The 10,746-nt window shown below is 30.6% G+C and overlaps 1 pseudogene; it reads right to left on the bottom strand.

Annotated features, from left to right (window-relative positions):
- Positions 1-8,860: 8,860 nt before the first annotated feature.
- Positions 8,861-9,669, bottom strand: LOC107058404 (histone H3.2-like; annotated as a pseudogene).
- Positions 9,670-10,746: the final 1,077 nt, after the last annotated feature.

Here is a 10,746-nt window from a genome sequence, read left to right as displayed (position 1 = left end):
CCAATCGATTCCAAATATAAAATTTCTTGAGAAAGCAGAGGAGCAAATGATTAAGATGGTCATGATAATGAGGCAAGTGCTTTAAAGGAGAACGACAACATAACACTTCATTAAACCTTGACAAAGGTTCAAGTACATGAAATGATGAAAAATGAAGAGATCTCGATAAGTTATGTCATATTGAAATCGATATCAAATAACCGTCGACGGTAATTTTGATATAAAGTAGCGCTACATGATATAGATCGTGATGAGGATCTTGAATTTAAATTTGTCACATAGTGTGGACAGATAAATGATTGGCCAAATAAAATGCATAATTCAAGTATATTTTGTTTCACTTAGAAAAGTGACGTTTTGGACTGATAGTCCATAAATCAAAGTATAATGTCAGTGGGGTACAAATAAATTATTATGCGAGAGTATAACCGTAAGATATCAAGTACGACTTGTGCCTTGGGGTATAAAGGTTTTTCGCAGAAGTCCTGACATTATTGGAGTTTTTTCTCCTATGGTGGATGCAATGAGGTTTATTTTGATCTAGCAACATATGAAAAACTTCAATGCATATAATGAATAATTGTCATGTCTAGCTAGTCAATGAAGATTATATAAAAAATCCTTGAAGGATTCAAGGTGCCTGAAGCATGTAAAGGGTTTGAAAGAAACTTTTTCAATAAAGCTTTGAAAATCATTATATGGATTGAAATAATCAAGGAAGAAAGGGTAAAAAAATGACCTTATTTGTCCTTGCAATTTTTATAACAAGGTCAGGATCTAAATTTTTTATAATAGTTGTGTAAGTTAATGGCTTGAACATTATTAGCACTCTTAAAGAGCTTTTAGAAGCTGTTGAGTATCTGAAAAGGGAATTTGAAATGAAAGATCTCTGCAAGACAAAAATTTTGTCTTGGCCTACAGATTGAGAATTTATCAAATGGAATACTTGTCCATCAATCAACATACACACAAAAGATTCTAAACCGATTTTACATGGATAAATCACATTCATTGAGTACCCCAATGATGGTAAGATCACTTGACATTAATACAGATCTATTTCGACCTCAAGAGAAGGACGAAGAACTTCTTGGTGATGAAACTTCATATCTTAGTGAAATCAGGGCACTAATGTACCTTACTAACAATACTCGACCAGATATCTATTTTGTAGTGAGTTTACTGGCAAGATTCAATTCCTCTCCAACAAAAAGACATTGGAATGGTATTAAACACATACTTAGATATCTTCGGGGGACCATGGACATAAGTTTATTCTATTCAGATAAATTCAAGTCAGAACTGGTTTGTTACGCATGTGCAAGATATTTATTTGATCCGCATAAAGCTTGGTCACAAACAGGCTATTTGCTTACGTGTGGAGGCACAACAATATATTGGCGATCAATGAAGCAAACATTGGTAGCCATTTCTTCAAATCATGCAAAAATAATAGTCATCCATGAAGCAAGCCGAGAGTGCGTTTGGTTGAGATCAATGACCCACCATATTCAGGAAATGTGTGGGTTTTCTTTGAAGAAAAATATACCAACCACAATGTACGAAGATAATGTTGCATGTATAACTAAATTGAAAGGAGGATACATCAAAGGAGATCGGACAAAGCACATTTCACCAAAGTTTTTTTTCACACATGATCTTCAACAAAATAGTAAGATAGAAGTTCAATAGATCCGTTAAAGTGATAATCTTGTTGATTTATTCACTAAAGCATTGCCAACATCAACGTTTGAGAAGTTGAGATACAAGATTGAAATGCGTCGTCTCCGAGATATCAAATGAAGTTTTCATAGGGGGAGTGAAATACGTGTTGTACCCTTTTCCTTAACCATGGTTTTTTTCCCAAGTTTGGTTTTCCTGGTAAGGTTTTTAATGAGGCAACATTTAAAGCATATTATGAGATGTGTGTACTCTTTTCCCTTCACTAGGCGTTTTCCCACTTGGTTTTTCCTAGTAAGGCTTCAACGAGACACATTATCTATGGACATCAAAAGGGAGTGTTATAAATCCATTGAATTGTGTGGATTGGCCATTAGATTTATTCAAGACTTAATTGTATTCATGTATATATGCTTCCAAGGTGATAAGAACCCTTTTGGATAACTATGTATCTACTAGTTTGTGACCTTTGGGAGTGATATCTCAACACTATAAATAGAGATATCATTCATCATTTGGATGATACACTTGAATAAGAAGAAAAGTCTTCTCCTACATCTACTTCTCTTGTCTTCTTCTCTTTATACTTATATTGCTTTGAGCTTGATTTTATAACACTTATAATATTATTCTTTTCATTGTAAGTAAACACTCCAATAGGAATGTGAAAGGTGGCATTCACATTATTGTCAAACTATGATATTGTTCTCTTTTTAAAAAGAATAGTTCTATGAGGATCAATTATGTTTATCGATTTTTATGACTTTTAAAAGATTAAATTATTTTATTTAAACACAATTTAATTTAATTATAGCTTTAAACAAATACTAGCTTAGATGTATCAAAACATAATATTTGGATCAATGTAAAAATGTTATTTGTCATTTAAATAAATATTATATCTATTTTGATGTTTATTGCTATTTTATGTATTATTTTTATGGAATTTATAATTTACTCTCTACGTTCCTTTTTAGTCGAAGAAAACGAAAAAAATTAATTAAGATGTGATTGAAGAATATATTTTTTATTAATATTTTAATCTGTATCTCTTTATGTGTCTTTAATTCTAAAAAAATTAATGTTAAGAGAAAAGTTGGAAAAATAATAATTAATAGTCTCTTAATTTTTAAAATTGAAAAATATTTTAAAACAACTATTTTTAGCATATATGACAACTAAAAGGGATTAAGGATATTAAAAGAGTAAAACTTCATGTGTGTGATGTACACACCAATCCAATACATGCATACCATGTGTTTGAGTTTAGGATTCATTTTACTTAACCTTAATTAATTAACATGTGTTTATTTCATTAAGTCGCATAACCATGGAAATTGCATTAGTTTGATGTATACAGTATGTGTGGGTAAGTTTTTACAACATTAATATATTCAACATATCGACGTTAAAATTAATTTCTATAAAATATATGTGACTTCAAAGCATATATATTAATCTTTAATTTATAATTAAATAATTAAAATGTTCATCCACATTTATAAACACCATAATTAACTTTAGTAATGTTTATCCTCATTTATAAACTTGAATAAATTACTTTCTCAGTCTATTTTTACTTGTCCACTATATTATCTTGAGATGTCCAACAATACTTGTTCAGTTTATAAAATCAATGAATAATGACCATATTGTGTCTATTTTACCCTTGCTATTAAATACTATTCATTTTTCAATGTTTAGATGACTTATATTTAATAGGGAAAATTACGTGAGTTGGCAAACATCCCTAAATAATTAGTTAATAAGGGTATAATTTAATTTATTTACTGTCAGTAAATATAGTTTCATTTTTTTTGCCATAATTAATGGGACCCACCACCTCTTTGTATACCTAACCAACAAATTCCTTCATATGCTTTTGTATATAATTTTATACAAAATCAAATGTATCTCCCCTATGCCCATTTCATATCTTTCTCCTAAAATCACTCTTTCACTTCTAATTTGAATTTCGAATTCCACCTTCTCCCTCCCGTCGTGCTTTCACTTTTCGCAGGTAACTGCCAAAATCGTGGGTGAATCCATTTTTTTTGTTTTTCTCCTTCTTCAACAATTGTATACATATTATGCTTGTTATTTTTTCATATTTTTAAAAAAAAATCTTTCTTACTTATCAGATTATAAGTTTTTCAAAATCAAAATGGATGATTTATCTCCATCTATGAGGATTACGAGAGTTATGCCATTGCATGTCAATGTTGTTGACAATCCACCTTCATTTTCAATGGGTTTAACTCAGGATTTTGGGGTCAATGTAGGGTCTATGGCAAAATTTAAACAAGTTCAAGATGAACAATCTATTGAAGAATTGAGATTCAAGAAAAAAAAATGACTCAATGGCAATTCAGAAAGTCATCAACAACGTCAAGGCTAGCGGCATTAAAATTGTTGAAGGAGGAAGTAAGAGAAAAGCCATAAAGAGTGATTCAGAGGAGAGTGGATCTGCTTCATCAGAAATTGACAAATCTGAAGAGCATCAGGAATAGTGATTTGTATATTTAGTTAATATATATAAATATTGCTTGAGGTATTTGTATATTTTGTATATTTAAGTACTATATTCATATACACACTCATATACATATAAATTTATAGTTATATACAAAGAAAATGCAAATACAAATATAACTTATTTATACAAGTGTTTTAGTTTTGTATAAAAACATATAATAATATGCAACACTTAACTGAAACATTTTGTATCTTTAATTTTTTTTATAGGGAATTAGATTCATGCGCAAACATCCAATTTTGTATATTAATATTTATATATTTTGTTAGTTATATACAGTTTTTTATTTTAAGTCTATGTACAGTTTCTGCCTAAATCACATTTGTATATTGATTTGTGTTTATACAAATTGCTTGAAGTATATGTATATAGTGATTTGTATATTTAGTTAATATATATAAATATTGCTTGAGGTATTTGTATATTTGTATATTTAAGTACTATATTCATATACACACTCATATACATATAAATTTATAGTTATATACAAAGAAAATGCAAATACAAATATAGCTTATTTATATAAATGTTTTAGTTTTGTATAAAAGCACATAATAGTATGCGACACTTAATTGAAACATTTTGTATCTTTAATTTTTTTATAGGGAATTAGATTCATGCGCAAACATCCAATTTTGTATATTGATATTTATATATTTTGTTAGTTATATACAATTTTTATTTTGAAGTCTATGTATAGTTTCTGCCTAAATCACACTTGTATGTTGATATGTATTTATACAAATTGCATGAAGTATATATGTATACATATAGGTAATCGTATAAAATACAAAAAATTACTCGCATTAAAGAGCACAATTGTATTCAAATCATATACAATACATATTTACAAATCGTATCATTCAACTTTTTTCGAACAAAAAAATAGAATAGAATCGTTAATATTCGATTTCTCTAATCTTGTATAAACGAATACAAATTTTTGCGAAACATCAGAATCAACAAAACAAGAATTATTTGTTATTCAAAATTTTAATTATATACTATACAAATCAATTGTATACTTTCTTGCCGCTTCAAAACATGAAGTTTCCTTGAAAGAACGATTATCTGGCGTTGAATATACAAAATTACTGATTAAGGGGATGCTTCAGTCGTTTGAGGAAACAAGATGTTATGGACTTTCCATCGTTGTAGTACTCTTTTTTGGAAAAAATATTTAATTTTGGACGTTTAGCTTAAATCATGGGATTATGTAAATTTCATGTTGCCGTTTTTAGTGCTCGTGATTCAATTTATTTAAAAAATAAAATATTGTATAAATTTTTAACCAAAAATATGTTATATACAAAATAAATGCTTAATAGCAAACTAAACTATACCCATGGAATGTAATTATATAAATTATACCCATGAGCGTTATTTTGAAAAATTTGTTTGCCATATATGAAATTTTCCCTATTTAATAAAGGTGGTTTGGTAAAATTACCCTGATCATTTACTACTTTTTAATCTCTGTGCCTAGTTCTGTCAAAATGGGTTTGGCCCTCTAGGCTGGCCCAACCCAACTCTTGAATTAAATGGGGTTGGGCTTAATTTTTTCAGCTCATTTAGGAACGAGGCATATTTGCCTGCCTTATTTGGCCTGCTGGTCTCGTAGGCCCAACCTGCAAGCCTCAGAGGCCAGCTCGTAGGCTATGAATTTTAAAAATATTTATTATATATATTTTAAGTAGTGTTTTATTTGTTAAAATTTTGTCAATGAGTATTTTTAAAATATCAATATAAAATCAAGACTAACTTCTTTACATATCTTATACATTTTAGGGCCATTATCCCACTAAATTTTCTTATTAGCCCAAGTCCATTACTCCATTATAACTATGAATCTTTGACCTCTTTTACTTTTGTTTTTTTGCCTAATTTTCCACTTCTCCTTTATTGTCTTGACTCTTGTTTATGAAAATAGTGACCATGTAATGTATTTTGCTCGGATGAATCTTATGAATGTTGTATCTTGGCTATTATGTTTTTGTTTTGTAAATATTCACTGAAGTATGTATAATTCATGAATGAATTTATGTATGTAGTAATGTCGTGTTCTTTAGACATCAACGTTCATACTCTTTCTAAGAGGAAAATGCTTTCCATTTTTTGGTTGAAGGGTCAACCCGTGGCCCGCTTAGGGCTGGGTTGGACTGTTATTTTATAGGCCCTTTAATTAAAAGAGTCAACCCGTTCTAATCCATTTAACTCAATTGGGTTGGATTGGGCCAGCCCATTTTGACAGCTCTATCTGTGCCAAGTAGGGGTATGCAAAAATCGAACCGAAAAAAGTGCTATTGATTTATTACTATTGGATTTATTGGGTTAACAATTTTTAAATGGTTTTATAAAAAAAACTATCAGGTTATCAGTTCGCTCTTGGTTTTTTAATATTGAGTTATTGGGTAAACCGATATAACCCATTAAGACTATAGTAATTACTGCTTTACCCGCACATAAATATTTAAATATTAATCTCAATACCTTACTAGTAACTATGGTTGCCCTTTAGCCTTCAATTTACACTTCATATTAACTTTGAGTACACAATTTCACATTATACAAAGTAAAAATTATATTTCTCTTTGTATACTTGTATAGTTCATTTGATGTTAGTTATTATTGTTTCTAATTTATGAGCATTTGTAAAGTTATATTATTATCTTATCGCGTTAAATTATTGGAGAAGTCACATATTTATTTTATAAACATTTTCTTATTAGTTAAATGGAAAATTGATTTTTTAAAATCTTATTGGTTTAACGTATTTAAAAATCAAAAATCTATAAAGAGAATTGATAATACATAAAATCGAACCGAACTTATCAATACATAATTCTAATATTTATCTCGTTTAACTAAAACAATAATAAAACGTGGGAGCTTTAAATTAAAGGACTAAGATTCAATTTAAAATACTAATAAATTTAGTGTTTACTCTTGTCATCTTTATTTTTTTGCAGCTCTGCTTGGTCTTCTACTCTGGTGAACATTCCCAATTTCATTTGAGCAGATCCGACACAGATCCAAAGAGGTGAATTTAGCAAGCAGATATGACCATTCAGATTTGGGAATTGTGAAGGACAATCGGATTGCGGAGTTGATTAAAGACTCCTGTTGTGTGTTTGGACCTTTCTTTCTTGGCACAGTCTCACTTAAATGGCCGCATCCGACTAGCAGAATACTTTGGATTACATCAACAACATATTTCCCACAGGTCTTTCTTCTCTCTATGAACAAGTTTGTTTGCAGAACAAGGGTTTTAATCCAATGCTGCTCGCTCATGATCTCAAACTGTTTCCCCTTTTCTTTTTATGATGATGTAGTTAGTTTCTGAATTTGACTAATCCCTATTAAATTCGGTTGAATTGATAATTGTTAATTTGAGACAATTACCTTCACACTGATATCTATCAAGTCTCACTTTAAATGGTTCTTGCTATCAAATGGTGTTAGTTTGAAAAAAAAGGTTTGATTTGTACGTAGCTGAGAGATATAACTTTGCTGGTACTATTGACTCATTGAAACAGAATGGAGTGCTTCACTTTGGATTTTCTAAACCCTTAAAAGTTCTGGTATTCTTTCTCTTCAAATCAACCATAAAATCCAAAGAGGATGATGAAATTTAATACGTATTATTGAGTTAGTTAGGTTTGATGGGAATAGAAAAATTGCAAACGCTTCAGGTTTTATGTAAAAAGGATCAAGGAGATCCTCCCTCAGTTAGATCAATGGATACTAGAGCTTGTAAGGAACATAAGTATTTCAGTTTTCTTTATTTTATCAAACTTCCATTAAGGATGTATAGACGATACTATATGGTAAGGATCTTTGTTTTATTCATCAGTCATTATTGGGAGAAAACCAAGAGGTCTCTGGCCTTTCCTGATTCACTTTGTCTTTGATCAATTTCAACACTTATTGTTCTTTCCTGTTTGAAATCATTTCTCTCTGCTCCTCTTTTTTTTACTTTGGGTTTACTGTAGTAAATCCATTGATAAAAATGTGTGATTTCTGTAAACAAGAGGTATGATAAATAGAGTTTAGGGACAAGCATTGAGATTCATAAAGTCCATCATTTATTTGTACCAATGGATCTCATGGGCTTAAACATGTCTAGAAAACAATAGTTTTCTCAAGATTTGGTTGAAAGTCTCATTCCTTGTCTTAAAATTTTTAGTTAAGACTTGGGAAATATATCGAGGCATTAGATAGGAACTGAATGTTCTGTACAGGGTTATGTCACGTCAGTAACAGTCCTGATCATTTATAGATGGATTCCAAACTTTTTCTCTGAAGTTGGCCGTTGTTCTCTTGTATAATCTATCTTATGAAATATCCAAATGGTAAAGTTAAATGGATAACAGATTGTTCTGTTTGGTGGAAGTTCTTTCAGGATATTCACTAAAAGGGTGACAGGACGTTGAATTTGGAATAGAGGGAGTTGGAAGCTTTACTTAGGTATTTTGCTCAATTTGTTTTTCAAAATTACTCTTTTGTGTTTATGAGACTTTAAAAACTTAGCTTTTCTATAGTTCTCAAGAAACAGATAAGGAGAAAGAGATGTTATCGAGTTTGCTTATTGCATCTTACATGATCTGCTTATAATATCCTATCATTGCCTTCTTTTTGGTTTTCCACCCAGTGTTCGGTATCCAAATTGGAGCCCAATTAAATTCGGATTCGCGCCGTAAAGTTCCACATTGAGGGGTAAAGCGCTCCCTAACAAAGGCGACTCTGTACCCAAAGGGGTGGTTAAGAATGAAAGAGTACTTACCATATTAAGCCCTTTCACCCCTAATACGCCTAGCCAATTGCATATCCTTAGGTATAATTGTAACTCTTTTAGCATGAATTGCACACAAATCAGTATCCTCAAAGAGACCTACCAAGTACGCCTCAGCAGCCTCCTGAAGTGCAGCCACAACACTGCTCTGGAATCTCAAATCCGTCTTGAAATCCTGTGCAATTTCTCTAACCAATCTTTGAAAAGGTAGCTTTCGGATCAAAAGCTCAGTGCTCTTCTAATACTTACGGATCTCACGAAGAGCCACTGTTCCTGGACGGAAACGGTGAGGCTTCTTCACTCCTCCAGTGGCCGGTGCTGATTTCCTTGCAGCTTTGGTAGCCAACTGCTTCTTTGGTGCCTTTCCTCCAGTGGATTTTCTTGTTGTTTGCTATGTTCTTGCCATTGCTTTGGATCTTCAAGTCTAGAGAGAGAAAAGCTGATGTGTTAATGGTGATTGTGTTGAGGAAGAGAGATGTATATATATATAGAGAGAGACAGAGATTAGAATAAAGTGGAGGGACAAATTGAAAATTTGAAATTTTAGTGGAAAAATTATTGGTTGCACGAATATGAACCGTTAATTGTGTAGAAATGAATGGTGATTATTTGGTTTCAGATAGGTGACGCGGATTATGATTCATGTGCCTCTGCCCTCTCTAATTTTTATAACACCTTGTTTGGATGGTTGTTGTGCTGTATATTGTTTAGGACATCTCCAATCTTAGACCTAAGCGTGTGTATCGGTCGGTTCAGTTCAGTTTTAAGTATTATCGGTTCGGTTTATCAGTTTTAGGTTTATAAATATGCTAAACCGATAACCAAACAAATAAGATATTTGTTATCGTTTTTTGGTTTATCGGTTTTGGTCTTTAACGGTTCGATTTTCGATTTAACCAATAAGAAAATGATCTCAAAACAAATAAATGACTCACCCAATAATTTAATGTGAAATAAAAAAGAGAGAAATATAATTACTCATTGAGTGCAAAAATTATGCTTAGTGTAGTAAAAGGATAGCAAATACTCATAATTCACAACCCTAGTCATTGCCTAAAAGACTAAAGTATTATTAAAACCTAAAGGATAAATGCAGAAAGCAGAGTTAATTAAGTAATGTTAATTGTGTAGGGTCCTTATAGTAAAGTCTAATATAATGATTATATTAATAATTTTTGTTTGATATTTATGTATGACTAAAAATTAAAATAGTAAATTATTATATTCTTAATGGGTTATTGGTTAACCCAATAACCCAATATTAAAAAACCAATATCGAACCGATAATCCAATAATTTTTTTTATAAAACCATTAAATAACCATTAACCCAATAACTCAATAACAATAAACCAATAACACTCTTTTCGGTTCGATTTATCGGTCGATTCGATTTTTGCACACCCTAAGACCATCTCCAACCCATCTCTATTTTACTCTCCATTCTCTATATTTGGAGAGTAAAATAGAGAATGGGCACTCCAATCCACCTCCATATCACTCTTCATTCTTCATATTTAGAGAGGTGAATAGTAGTTCTCCAAATTTGGAGAGCTACTATTCACACTCTCTATTTCACTTTTTAAATATTTTATTATTATTTCTATTACTTTCTAATTAACATATTATTTTACATATAATGTCATTAATAAAATATCTAATATCCATAATTCTTTTTAAATGTAATATTATATTTTTAAAAATATATTATTTAATATATACTACTTTCATCCCGAATTA

This window comes from Solanum tuberosum, unplaced genomic scaffold (genome assembly GCF_000226075.1).
Source record: "Solanum tuberosum cultivar DM 1-3 516 R44 unplaced genomic scaffold, SolTub_3.0 scf00019, whole genome shotgun sequence".
Classification (NCBI taxonomy): domain Eukaryota; kingdom Viridiplantae; phylum Streptophyta; class Magnoliopsida; order Solanales; family Solanaceae; genus Solanum; species Solanum tuberosum.
The sequence above is the reverse complement of the archived record's forward strand: the minus strand, read 5'-3'. Positions and strand labels throughout refer to the sequence as shown.